Raw genomic sequence first — 14,560 nt, forward strand, 5'->3', positions numbered from 1 at the left:
CTGTAAGACATCATTCTTCATTACCCACGGATTGGCCCACTGGTATACAAGAAGGCTTGCAGGCAAATAAATAATCCACAACTAATTGTCCTAGTCAATGGGAGCCATCAAGATTCTAAACCACCATTAATGGCCCATACTTTGCATAATTACAATAGGACCTCAGAGTTATATTTCTAGCTTCAGATACAAGAATGATGCATGCATACGAATAGGATGAACACACTCAGTAGATTATAAGCTTTGTAGTGATACCTTACAAAGAGGCCTTTTGCATAAAACATATTTCAGTTACATCATATTTCCATAAAACATATGGAGTGCAACATCACATGAAGCACCAACTCATTTAATGTATTTAGGGGGTGGTAAGTTATATGAAAAGTTCCATATCCTTTTAACAAGTCCTGAGCCAACTGGTCTTGGTATCTAAACTTGGACGTTCTCCATTCCATAGAATAGAAGTCCAATCACCATTTACCTGGGATGGTATACTTCATGCAGAATACAGGTGGGCAGTCCTGCACTGAAGAGAGAGATAGTTAAACAAACCATGCTGTGGTCTCCAGTTAGTTTAGTTGTTCAATAGATTTATCCTTTTCTCCACAGGTACACACTGAAATTATTTCTCTATAAATAGCCAATCTCTAGGGAATGGCTGCACAAGAAATTTGCTCAGGACTCCTGATTATGGCAGTGCTGACATAAAGAGCCACAGTTATTTTTAGTGAGCAGGTCTGGCTTCCTTTCAGCTCATTTACAGGCAAGGTGTTTCAGGGGGAGGCAGGGATGGTACATAGGCAGACTAACGAATGGGGAGGAAGCAGGAATGCTAAGGGCATGGGGACGCATAAAGACTGTTGCCTGTTAATTTGTTAGGGCTTCTTTTTGCAGACATTGCTGGTGGTGTCATCAGCAGCTGTTCCAATTGCCATAACCAGTTGTTGATTCCTTGCGGATAAGATGATTCTTCCCGTAAGAGCCAGAGTTAATGACAAGACCTCTGAAGATTTTATTAGCTCAAGAGGCAGAATCTTCAAACTTGCTCTCTGGCTTATTAGCTGGGTCCAGCAAAAAGGCCTGTTGTTGATCATGTATGAAGAGTAATTGTTTTGGTCCCAGGATATTAGAGAGACAGGGTGGGTGAGGTAGTATCTTCTATTGACCAGTTAATCTCTCAACGGTTATCAAGTCAACATTAATGTGCATTACTGGGTTGCTGGTAGAATAATTCTCAAAGTGTATCTGAGACATATGTTGCCATCCATGATAATAGAGCCACTGAATAACTTGAATCAGGACATACGCTGTCTGAGAGAGAATCTGGCTGAGAACTCTCAGCTCACCACAGTAGCGGGCAGAGGAGGGAGGCAGTGAAAGTTACAGCTTTCTCTCCAATGTGCCTCAATTCTTTGTCCACTCAATACTTGCCTGTGTGATGCAGTGTGACTTTCTGAGCAACACCCAAGTTTGTCTCCTCAGCAGCCTTGAGGGGAGACTGTTCTGCAGTCTGTTTCAAACACTTGCCTGCCTAGCTAATGGAATAACTACATTCATAGGGTGTTGGTTCTGTTATGGGTAATTTGCCTCTAAAAGGCTGCCTGAGGTAAACCTTTGTAGATGATGCAAAGAATTATACTTACAACATTTAGTGCCATTTTCTAGGCAAAAAAATCATTCAGCATAGAAACATGCAGTGAAAATGAAATATACAGAAACCACATTCCAATAGGATGATTAAATCTAACTCATTTTCAGGAAAAACAGGGAAATAAATATCTTAAAATAATATAGATATAAAAATCTTGGGTTGATTTCTCTTGGCTTACAGGCCTGCTCAGTGAACAAGCAGATAAGTTGAGTCATAGCAAATTGTTCAGGGAATGCAGACTTTTTCTACTAATAAATTGGCCGCAAGAAAACTGGAAGCCGCTCAAATTTGTTTGAAATTATTTACGGAGGGCTTGGCTACACTTGAAAGTTGCAGCGCTGGGAGTTACAGCGCTGGTCATGCAGCTGTGCAGGGCCAGCGGTGGTGTGTGGCCACATTTGCAGCATTTACAGCGCTGTTGGGAGTGCTGCATTATGGGCAGCTATCCCAGGATTCAAGTGGCAACAACGTGCTTTTCAAAAGAGGGGGATGGAGGGTGGTGTACTGTGACAGGGAGCGGGGAAGATAGAGAGAGTGGATTTTTGGAGCCAACACTGTGTGTTAGCTTCCCTGGATTGAAAAATCACAAAATGTTCGCGAACCCTTAGTCTTAATTGCAAACAGCCTGCATCCAACGCTGTTTCTCTGTCAAGCAAACTGCTTGCCTCTCATTTGATCATTCACAGCCAGGTACAGATAGTTCCTGTTTGCTGTGATCAGTGTTTGTTTTTTAGATAAGCAGTTCAACGAGCTCCCGATCGGAGTTCACAACAAAACAAAGAGAGGCTGCATAACAAAACAAAGAAAGTAATTTAGTTAAAAGCATTCTGGGATATCTCCTTATTCCCTGGAGGCCAATAAAAGCGCTGGTGTGTGTCCACACTTGATGAGCAGCGCTGGATCACCAGCGCTGCAATCGCTACACCCCAACCTGGCCAGGTGTACAGCCAGCGCTGCAGCCAGGGAGTTGCAGCGCTGGATGTGCCTTGCAGGTGTGGACGGTTACTAATTGCAGCGCTGGAAAGCCTCTACCAGCGCTGCAACTTGCAAGTGTAGCCAAGCCCCAAGTAACTTCTGTATCTGGGTCTGTGCGGTGTTCATGAGCAGTCTGTTCCAATTCTTCATTATCTGAAAGTTGGGTTAGATTACTTTTGATTGGACACACAAGTCACACGATATTTCTGTTCCCAGATCTGTTTCCATAGGGCCAATACTTGTGTTTGCAAGTTCAAAGTTGCTTTGAAAGAGATTGTTTAGTGTTTAAAACTCATTAATGTGTATGTTTCTGCCCGCTAACCTCATTTGCTAGATGATTTGCAGAAAGGGAACACATGCTGATCCTGAAAGTAGGTGAAACAAATTCAGTTTTTAGTTCTCCCTTCTGTAATGCTGAGCCTCTATCTCTTCAGGCTTGATCTCAACCCTGCCTTCTAAGAAATTGGAGAGGGCTGTCTGCACCTCTGTCCTGCCCTTCTCTTTGGTTTATTTTAAAAATAACCTTGCCTTTTTGGTGTATGAGTTTACATGACCAGCAGCAACTAACTTTGACATGGGCTTGGAGCACTGTTAGTAGACACTCTGTGGCCAAGATTCAGGAGACTGAGTACACACTGAAACATACTATAGTGTTGGAGGTTAAGAATGCCAATGGCAAACAGGAGTAATACAGGAAGAGGAGAGGTTAGATTTTTAGATCTAGGGTGGAGTTTGGGCGGAGGCTGAGCTTGCTTGCTGGCCATTGGTTTAGTAAGTAGTGTGGAGAAGCGAGAGTGTGGTGCTTGCAGGCAGTCAGGAGAACACTGATTGCTCTTTACATCCTTACTGAGGGGTACCTGGCAGTTGGGGAGGTTGGGAACTTCATGCAGTTGAGTGGTCCATTAGTGTGTTTGCTGCTGCAGCCCATTGCAGCATCTGATTACGTGCAGTTGCTCACATGCAGTTTGCTGTGACACCTGAGCAAAGGTAATGGTTTAGATTATCCACGTGTGGAGTCACCTGGCCCTGAATTTAGGTATGCTCTGAAGAAGAAAACCATTCTGAAAGCTGAAGCTGCCAGTTTGGCCCACTGCTGGTTGCTCCCCAAGGCTGGATGATGGGGTGAGGGTGGGGAGAAGCAGTTCCGCAAGATACTGTATTTAGTATTGTAACTTTCTCCTCCCCTCAGCAGATTCGTACTAAACAAACCCAAAGCTGGCCAGCTGAACGCTCTCTATAAAGCCTGGCAAGTCTGTATACACAAGGGCCTTGCGATTCAGACTCAAAGCCCATTCACAAGGACTGACAATACAGGGTAGGGCATCAGTAATGACCCCACTCTCAAACCCCTCCTCGGCCTGCCAGATGTTCTGCGTCCCCATTCACTCTCTGTTTCTGGGACAGAGCAGCAGGCTAACCAGCCGATGACTCCCACCTCCGGTTTTCTCCTTCAGTCCGTATCCGCTTGCTGGTCTTGTAAAGAACACCAGCCCTATCGAGTTCCCATCTGGCATGAATATTTAACATGGGAAGGGTTGGTGGGGGTGCAGAGTGAAACTCCCTGAAGCTGAACTTGGAAGACAGAGAAGAAAAGAGAGAAATTATGTGGAGTGGGTAACAGCAGAGGCCTGTTAGTTTCCCTGCTGCCTGGCCTAGGAGGAATGTGTTGTTTAGCTTTAACTGGGTGTGTGTGTGTGGGGGGGGGGGGATTAAAACTCTGTGCTGATGTAATGAGATGTCTTTCAGCCTGTAGGTGCCCTTCATTTATTTTCATCAGAATTAATGTGATCAGTTTAAAATCCTCAGCTTCCCCCTCCCTGACTTGGGAACCACACCCTCAGAGAGTGAGCACATCTCAGTTTTCATCTGCAGGTCACTGACAGGATAGTTTCATGCAGGGGCGGCTCTATGTTTTTTGCCACCCCAAGCACAGCAGTCAGGCGGCCTTCGGCGGCATGCCTGCAGACGGTCCGCTGGTCACGCGGATTCGGTGGCATTTCTGCGGGTGATCTGCTGGTCCTGCGCCTTCGGCACCCGCTGCCAAATTGCCGCCGAAGCCTTGGGACTGGTGGACCTCCTCCAAGCAGGCTGCCAAAGGCAGCCTGCCTGCCGCCCTCACAGTGACCATCAGGCCGTCCCTCGCAGCTTGCCGCCCCAGGCACACGCTTGCTGCGCTGGTGCCTGGAGCCGCCCCTGGTTTCATGCACCCACAGGAGCATAGGAAGAGATGTTTCTACAACTAATGAGAGTTATAGAAGAGCCTGACTTCCAAGCCCCAGTCTGGGGCCAGTGAGGAGAGATGACAGGGAGTGGGGTAGAGCACACATTGGCCACCACGAGGTGTCAGTGGAAAATTAGCAGTGTACCACCTTTGGGCTCCTCCTTCCTTTCTACTGTATTTGCCCAGTGTGGTAGTTTAGCCACTTCTGAGAAGTGAAGCAGCTTTGGGGCTGTTCTAGCTAGGTTGGGATTAAACTATATGAAGATAGAACTGGCAGCAGCTTGTTGGTCAACCTGAGAATATGGATGTAAGTGTGGTTTTTTTCCCTCTATCTTACCACAGCAGGAAATGTCTGAAGAGGACTCAGCCAATCACTGCTACTCCTTCTTTCTGACAAATACAGTGGAACCTCAGGAATGGAGGAGGTCTAGGAAATAGTGTTGTATACCGTGGGGAACAAATAGGTGTTAGAGCCTCAGGTGCTCCCTGTAAGGGTCACTGTGGAGAATGGCCTAGGTCAGATCACAGTCTGGGGGGAATTCACTGTGACTCCAGGAACAGTACATGAGTGCTGGCTGTAGGGAGCTCAAAGAACAAGCAGACCTTTCTTCCATGCCATAAGTTTTCCTCAGCATCTGTTGCCAGGACTGTCCCCACAAGCCTTTACCCCAATTACCAGAGGAGTCCTAATCAATGAGTAATCTGCCAGATGCAGGTTTGTTACCAACAGATGGCAGAAAGCATTTGAGGTAATGAGTGAAAGGATAACATTTGCTGATCTGCATAATAATCAGCTTGTGAACACGTTTCATGTTATTTCCACATTTCCACTGACTCAGGGATTACACTGTGAGAGAATCAGACACCTTCCCTTCAGTTAAACACTAATTGAGGAACTTGGTTCTATCTGGCCTCTCCCAGAATTACTGAAGTAGGAGACAGTTCCCCTCTCATACGAATGTTCCAAACTCAAAAGTTGTTGCAATCACAAGGTATGAGTACCAGAAAGAAGTAGCCAACCTTCTTATGATCAAAGCACACTATCCACGAATGGGGTCAGAGACTTTTGCCATGCCACGCCTTCTCATCCGGGCAACCTCTTCTCCCTCTGTGCAGTTAATGGCACTAGCATGTGATTGCCACACTCCATTCTCAGTCTAAAAATTCCTCTCTTTCTTTTATGCCTTTTGGGGTCTGAACAAAGTGTCTTATTTCAGCCCCTAGAAGACCACCTTCTCTCTTCATGCGACTGTCTCAAAGCATCTCTGGAGTCTTTGGAGACAGAACATTGTTCTAGTGCATTGGACAGCTGCATTTAATAACCTGTCATTTTCCCACACAGTGTAAGAATTGTAACGTTGATTCTCACTTGCCTGGTCATCCCTAACCTTAGATGTATACCTACTCAGCTGTTACCAGGTAGCAATTCCGCTTTTGGTGCACCTGCAACATAGGCCATTGCAGAAAAATCACCACAGTTCTGTGTGTCATTCACAGTGAATTTCCACATAGGCCTTGTGGAGCATGGATCCATCTCAGGAGCAGCCCTAATGTCCCTGTGTAGTACACAGCCACTAAGGGACTCCCAAACTGCAGCACTGAAGTGTGGCTCCTCTGATTTCTTTGAACTGCCCAGCAGACACAGAGAATGGGTTTTCACCAAACTCTTTATCTTACATTTACACACACTTCCTTGATGATCCTTTGCTAAAAGAACTGCTGACTCTTGCTTTGAAGGTGGAGCCCAATTCCACTACATGGTTAACGTGAGATGTGCCCAGCCAAAAGGATGTGTGAACCCTCCTTCCCTTCCCCCACCCTGATTAAGAATGAGACATCACCACTGATGCTGTACACAGAAAGGAAGGGAAATTCCTGACCATTCTAGCAATCAGCTTATGCCCTGAAGCATGAGACTTTATTACCCTAACCTATATAGCTACATATGTGGTGTTTACAAAATTATCCCTTTTTAAATCTAGTCCCAGTATTTGACTGTGAGAGACAAGAGGAGCTGCCTGAACTGTTTTATGAATACTCTATGTTCCATCTGCTTGCTTGATTGTTGTTATAGCCTTTGCTATATGAGTGCAAGAGGCCGAGTCATGAAGGGGGTTACTGCACTTACATGGGAGGGAAGACACTGACCTGATAACAGCTGTGAAGTCTATCCCCAACTTCCCTATTGGGCCACATTAACCATTTAAACCAGGTTTAAGAGAGACAGGGCTGACAACCTCTGGGTAGATAAAAGGACAGACTCTGAAGAAATGCGAGAGAGAGGCAGAGACAGGGAGCAGACTGAACTCCTATCCCAGAGGTGGAGTGTGTTTGGGATAAGCTAGGCCTACTTAGACCTTGGGAAAGAAAGATATGAGTGCGGACCATTTTATTGTGTTAAATCTCCTTTTTGATTATTATATTGGGTCCCTTCCATTAAGATTAGATAAAGTTCATGGAGGATAGGTCTATCAATTTTTACCCTCCAATCTTTTAAAGCTAGTAACGCAAGAATGGCCATACTAGGTGAGACCAATGGTCCATCTAGCCCACTATCCTGTCTTCTGACAGTGGCCAATGCCAGATGCTTGTAAGGGCATGAACAGAACAGGGCAATAATCAAGTGATCCATCATTCCCAGTTGTCCAGTCCCAGCATCTGGCAGTCACAAGTTAGGGACACCCAGAGCCTGGGGTCCCTTCCCTGATCATCTTGGCTAATAGCCATTGATAGATCTAGCCTCCATGAGCTTTATTTAATGTTTTTTTTTTTAAACCAGTTAGTTTTGGCCTTCACAACATCCCTTAGCAATGAGTTCCACAGGTTGTCTGTGTTGTGTGACAAAGTACTTCCTTATGTTTGTTTTAAACCTGCTTCCTATTAATTTCATTGGGTGACCCCTGGTTCTTGTGTTATGTGAAGGGGTAAATAACACTTCCTTATTCACTTTCTCCACACCAGTCATGATTTTATAGACATCTATCATATCCCCCCATAAATGTCTCTATTTTAAGCTCAACAGTCCCAGTATTTTTAATCTCTCCTCATACTATTCCATACCCTTAATTATTTTTGTTGCCCTTCTCTGTACCTTTTCCATTTCTAATGTATCTTTTTGAGATGGGGCAACCAGCACTGCATGCAGTATTCAAGGTGTGGGTGTGCAATGGATTTATATAATGGCATTATATTTACTGTCTTATCTATCTCTTTCCTAATGGTTCCTAACATTCTGTTAGCTTTTTTAACTGCTGAGTACATTGAGCAGATGTTTTCAGAGAACTACCCATAATGGCCACATTCTGCTTAGCTGATGGAGCCAGGGTGCTCTCTGGTTGCTAACCATGAGGAGACAAGAGGCATCAGCTTCCAAGGTTAGTTCCTCACAAGGAGGACTAAGCAGGGCTGTTTCTTCTGCAGAACTCAGAGGAACTAGGTGTTATCAGAGAATGTCTGAGAGCGTGCTATTCATTGGGATGGTTTTGACAATGTAACACATCAGCTGTAGTGTTTCACACGAGATACTGCCACCTATGCAGAAGCAGCTCAAGTCAAGGAGTGGTTTCGGTTTAGTTAGAAGTGCCCATGCATCACTTCAAATGAAAGCAAGAAGGTTTTAAAGTAATTGAGACTCTCTTTCCTCCTGAAACTGGGAAGTTTTCTAGAGGCTGCTGTGAACTGTAATGGGCAGACTCTAAGTGGCAGGCTTGGTCAGGGACAGACTAAACGTGCTGCTCTTTAAAAGGTGAGACAGATGCCGAAAATAAGAGTTTTCATTCTTTCAGGCATTATGCTGTCAGTGAAGTCTCGTCCAGAATGTTGCCTGGTGGTGGAGTGAAGCTAAATTTAGAAGCCTGTGAGCCACCACTAATAGCTACTTAACAGTTTTTTTCTCTATGCCCATGTACTAGCTTTGACTCTTGGCTTTACTCCAGGTGGTATTACCATGCATCTAGTGATGCACAGCACTCTTTCCATGCCCTGTGCATTCTGCTTCAGACAGCAGAGGTATGCATGGGGTTTCTGGTCAAAAGCAGTTGTTGCCTCTACCTACAGTATACTTAAACATTTCCACTAGCCTTGGTCTCTCATAAACTATCTTAATAAATCCTAACAAGAAAAATAGCATTAGGGAGTAGGTCGCTTACGTTTCTAGATCCATGTCTCCTTCCATCCTTTATTTTCAATCTCTGATCCTGACTGGTGCTGAACGCTTGCTTCTCCGATTGAAATTATTAGGAGTTGCTGATGCTCAGGACCTTCCAGGATCATGTTCTTACTCTTTTATTATTTTTTCTCATAGACTTTAAGGTCAGAAGGGACTATCAGGATCATCAGTTGATCTGCACATTACAGGCCACCCACCCACACCTGTAATAGACCCCTAACCTCTGGCTGAGTTACTGAAACCTTTATATCATGATTTAAAGACTTCAAGTTACAGAGAATCCACTATTTACACTAGTTTAAACCTGCAAGCGACCTGTACCCCATGCTACAGGAGGAAGGTGAAAACCCTCCAGGGTCTCTGCCAGGGTCTTTCCTTCCCAACTCCAAATCTGGCGATCAGTTAGCCCCTGAGCATGTCAGCAAGACCCACCAGCCTGACACCTGGGAAAGAATTCTCTGTAGTAACTCTCAGCCCTCCCCCTTAGTGTCCCATCACTGACTGGTGGAGATATTTGCTGCTAGCAGTCGCAGATCGGCTACATGCCATTGTAGGCAGTTTCATCATACCATCCCCTCCACAAACTTATCAAGCTCAGTCTTGGAGCCAGTAGGTTTTTTGCCCACACTGCTCCCCTTGGAAGGCTGTTCTCAAATTTCACTCCTCTGATGGTTGGAAACCATCATCTAATTTCAAGCCTAAGCTTGATGGCCAGTTTCTATCCATTTGTTCTTGGGTCCACATTGGCACTTAACTTAAATAACTTCTCTCCCTCCCTGGTATATATCCATCTGGAGTATTTATAGAAAGTAATCATATCTTCCCTCAGCCTTCTTTTGGTTAGGCTAAACAAGCCAAGCTCTTTGAGTCTCCTCTCGTAAGGTAGGTTTTTCCATTCCCATGATCATCCTAATAGCCCTTTTCAGCACCTGTTCCAGTTAAAATTAATCTTTCTTAAACCTGCGAGACCAGAACTGCCCACAGTATTCCAGATGAGGTGTCACCAGTGCCTTGTATAATAGTACTAACCCTTCCCTGTCTCTACTGAAATAACTCGTCTGATGCATCATAGAACTGCATTAGTTTTTGTCTCAGCTACATCACATTGGCACTATTAAATTTCAACCCATTATAGATTCATTAAAAATCCTTGCTCTTGGGCTTACAATTTCACATGCCAGTTCCTTTAATGTTCTCGGATGGAGACTATCCACACCTCCCGATTTAGTCCTATTAAGTTTGACTTCCTCGTCTGATGTGATAATTTCTACCTCCATATCCTTGTTCCCATTAGCCACCCTGCTACCCCGCCAAGCTCTTTATTAGTCTCATTAAAAACGGAGACAAAGTGTTTCTATAGGTGTTGGGTCATGGCTGGACTATCGTTATTCTCCATCCCTTCCTCAGTGTTTAGCGGTCCCACTTTTTCTTTCCCCCTTTTTTTTTTAATTAATTAATTTATTTGTATGTCTATTTTATTGTTGGTTTTAATTCCCTTTGCAAGGTCCAACTCTTCTTGGTTTTTGGCAGATCTCACTTTCCCCCTACACTTCCTGACCTCCAAGAGGTAGCTTTCCTTGCTGGTGCTTAATTGAACAAGGACCCAGTATGTGACCTTGGGCAAGTCACTTAACTTCTATATCCCTCTCTTTCCTCTTCCATAAAATGAGCATAATAATATCTGCTGCACTAGGGTGTTTTGAGCAACAGAGGCATTTGCCAAGCACTTTGAAATGCTCTGATGAAAGGTGTTATAGAAGTACAAAGTGTTTTTGTTGTTTCTGAATTGAGTAAAGGGCCTCCATTCTCGGGGGTTGGGGATGTGAACATCAGTGATTGTGAGACCCTTGTTTCATTGCTAAAAGCCATCATGACTTGAAAATATGCTGTGTCTGACTAAAGGTTGGACCAGACGGGAACAACCTACCTCATGTGTATGTAAGAGAAAATGGATGGAGAATGTTTTGCTTGAAGTACACAACAATCCTTACCCGTTTGCCACAATCAGGAAAGTTAATACACTTCAGAGCTGACCTCTGTCAAAAATCTCTGAACATGTGTGGTTGCTTTTTCTTTATCTTTTGGATAAGATCCAGGGTAGCATCAGTTTAATATCTGATATATTTACTGTTGGCGGATTATATCCTTCATGGGTAGAGGGACAGAATTAATCTTACAGATCTCACAAGGCCTGTGAAAGCATCAGCTGTGTGCAAACTAGGGAAAGACAGTGTTTTTTCTACATAAGCTACATTTATACATTGCAGTTCAGTCTTGAAAACAAGGAACCAACTCAGTTCTCCTTGGGAATTAGATCAAAGAAATAGTATTGCTAATCTCCAACACTGAAAAAGCATGAGACAGGCCTACAGAATCAGAAGATTAGCTTAGAAGTCATGAGATTTTAAAATTAATAAATTTGGGATTCTCTTTTCTTGCCTTCTGGGTTTTGAGCCTTTTCAATGGTTCACATTTTCCAGTTTTTCTCTGAAATCATGAGAGGTAGAAACTTACTTAAAAAAGAAAGAAAAGGGAGATTCTTACCTAGGATCACCTGACTCTAGGAATGAGGGTTTAAAAAAAAATCAGATATTGCAAGACTCGAATACAATTGCAAGAGATAAGAACTCCAGTGTGGAACTTTTATGTAACTACTTTGCTATCTCTCTCCTCCAAAGGCAGTGAAGCTCATGAATTCCCATGTTTAAAACAGTGCAGTTTTGTGCTTTTCCTCAAAACAGTGTCCTTTAAAAGAATCCTAATTTTGTGCAAACGCGTTTCACCCTTGCAAAACTGACCAATCCCCTGTAACCATGTCAGGAAGACGTTCCTATCTACAGGGGCGAGTTATTGGCTGTAGGTTCAACAGTAATTCTGAAACAGCAGGAGAGTATTTTCCAGAAAGTGTTTCTATAGACCAATGGCATTATGAGTATGATACAGCCTAGCAGTTGTGCCAGCAATTAGCTTTTTCTGTTGGTAAGCAACATTCAAGGCTCATCTGTACTGCTGCATCGTTAAGAGCTAGACAGGAAGCTGTGGGAATTCATGAAGGTAATAATAAGAACAAGGTGTAGTAACCCCTCCTCTAAACAGGGTTCAGCATAGGTCACTTCCAGCTCATGGGGAAAATTAATTGGGCTAAGGCAGGTGGTGCTAGGCTAAGGAGAGAGGGGGGGATCACTGAGGTGAAATAAGCAGTGTGATTGGGTGGATAGGGACTACACTGAGAATCAAGACAGCTGCATTCCATTCCTTTCTCTGCCATTGCTTTGTTGTGGGTCCTTGGGCAAGTCACTTAATGCCTCTGTAAAAAAGGTATAACAATGTTTGCTCTCCTCTGTAAAGTTCTTTGAGATCTATGGATTAGAAATATTAAGTATTATTATTACGTATTACATGTTGAGCCCTCTTATGAGCTGTCTGTGCACAAATAAAAGACCTTCTGTTGGTTTTCCCTGAAATTGCATCTCTTGCCATGGGAATCAGGTGATACACAGTCGAGCCTGGATGAGTTAATCACAAAGGCCTTGCAGTGGTGCTGGAAGAGAACCTGTGTGTATTCATGCTGTTTGTTGACTGATGAGGATGCCAGATTTTACATTGGCACTACCACCAATTTATAGCAAATCCCTAGAGATCAACTTGTGTTTAGATGGTTGTCGCTGCTGAGTATTGAACTAATGTCCTAGCACGGTGCTGGAATAGAGGTTGGTGAAGTTATTTTGCCTAATACTGACTCTGTCAGGAATGAGACTGAGTTCATGTTTCATTTCAGGATGGAGGGGGGAGAAAGGGGCAGAGAGAGGGGAAAAGAATATAATAAAGAAATAAATATACCATGTTCTATATGTACAATAGAAACAGGATGCACTCCTGCCAGCTTCTACCCAGAATACATAGTAGGGGGGCAAAACACTCCATTTACAAAGCACAGGTAAATGACACAAAAAGAGAGTCTGGAAATTCTGACTAGTTTTGCAGCCTCTAAGATAGTTCAAGAGATTTGTAAACCCATGAACTCCACAACATTCACACACTCCTAGCTAGGTAGCGCTGTGCTCCCAGGAGTACCACTCCTCAGATAATATAGAAACCCAAGATCCTTACCGCATGGCATTTGTCATATGAGTCAGGGACGATAACCCCAGCATTTTGGCCATGTTCCAACTGGAGTAATTACATTTTGCCTACCTAAAATTCCACCTGGAATTACCCAGGAAGGTCACATAGCGCTACTGGCTGAGCTTGGCATAGAACCTCTGAGCTTTCCCTCCCAGCCCCCCTGCTCTAACCACTAGACACACTTTTTTCCATCAAAAACTACAGAACTCCTTGCTCTAGCTGGGCTGTCCAATGCCTCTGTAAAACAATGAGCTAAGAAAATTGATTTGAAAAGAACCCTAGAACCACCTCCATTTTATTTTGAAGTTTAATCCACTATCTGTCCTCCTTTGGAAGCTGAGGGACTGTTGTGGGTTTGTTTTGTTTTATGGACAGTGGGCTCTTTCCTTTTTTTTTTCTTTTGGAGCCAGTGTGGCACAGCTAATTCATGTTGGAAATTACATTTATTACTTTTTCCAGCAAATGAGCTCTCTCTGTAATGCCGTTTCGTGCAGTGCAAGGCAGATGCAAGTCAGACGGCCCATTTTCCTAATTTCATTTGGAAAGATCAGGAGACACCACGCTGGTCTTGCAGGCTGGGGGCTTGGTGCTAGAAAGAAAAGCCTCAGCAGGCTCCTGTGTTGATGGAATCTATGGCATCGCCCCAAATGCTAGTTGTCCAACAACAAAAAAAAAAATCTCAAGGACAAAGTGTATCCTTCCAAAAAAGCCCTAATAACAATGGCCACAAAAGGAAGGGCTCTGCCATCAGGGCAGTTATGCATTTGCTATTTCAGAGTGGCTTCACTCAGATCGGCTCATGTTGCTGCTGCCTTCTCGTGCTGTTTGTCAGTGCTAACAAAAGCCTATGCTGGGAAACTTTGTCACCCAAGGACAGTACTTTATGTGCCACATCTACACAATCTCCTCTGTGAGCTAATTCTGCCGCCTGTACCCCTGCAGATCTTTGTGTAGCAAGTTCTTACAATGCTTTTGCAACCCACTTCCATCTAGATTCAGCCTCTTTTGGGGAATCTAGCTATTAAGGGTTGGTATTTTTTTAATGACGCAAACTGGAAAGGAGGTGGGAAGAAATCAGGGAAGATGTTTAAGTCCTGTCTTTGGGACTGTTCTCTTGTGTTTGGAGATGCTTTATTCTTAATCTTATTTTGTCTTGATGGCTGTACTGTAGCCTCCCCTGCCTATTTTTTTTCTTTTGCAGTTTGAAAATGAGCAGACCATTCCTTTCTCATCACCCTTTTTCTTTTTCATAGCGAGCTAGGATTAGGAGGAAGTGTGATTATTACATCTAATGATGGTGAATCTCAAAAGGTTCAAAGATTTGGTTTGAGCAAGCAATTCAGATTTTGGATGCTCATTCTAACCTGTGGAGGCTACACATTTAGGCTAAAGTTCTAGGTGAGATTTCTAGTATTTCACC

The sequence above is a fragment of the Mauremys mutica genome, chromosome 4 (genome assembly GCF_020497125.1).
Source record: "Mauremys mutica isolate MM-2020 ecotype Southern chromosome 4, ASM2049712v1, whole genome shotgun sequence".
Taxonomy (NCBI): domain Eukaryota; kingdom Metazoa; phylum Chordata; order Testudines; family Geoemydidae; genus Mauremys; species Mauremys mutica.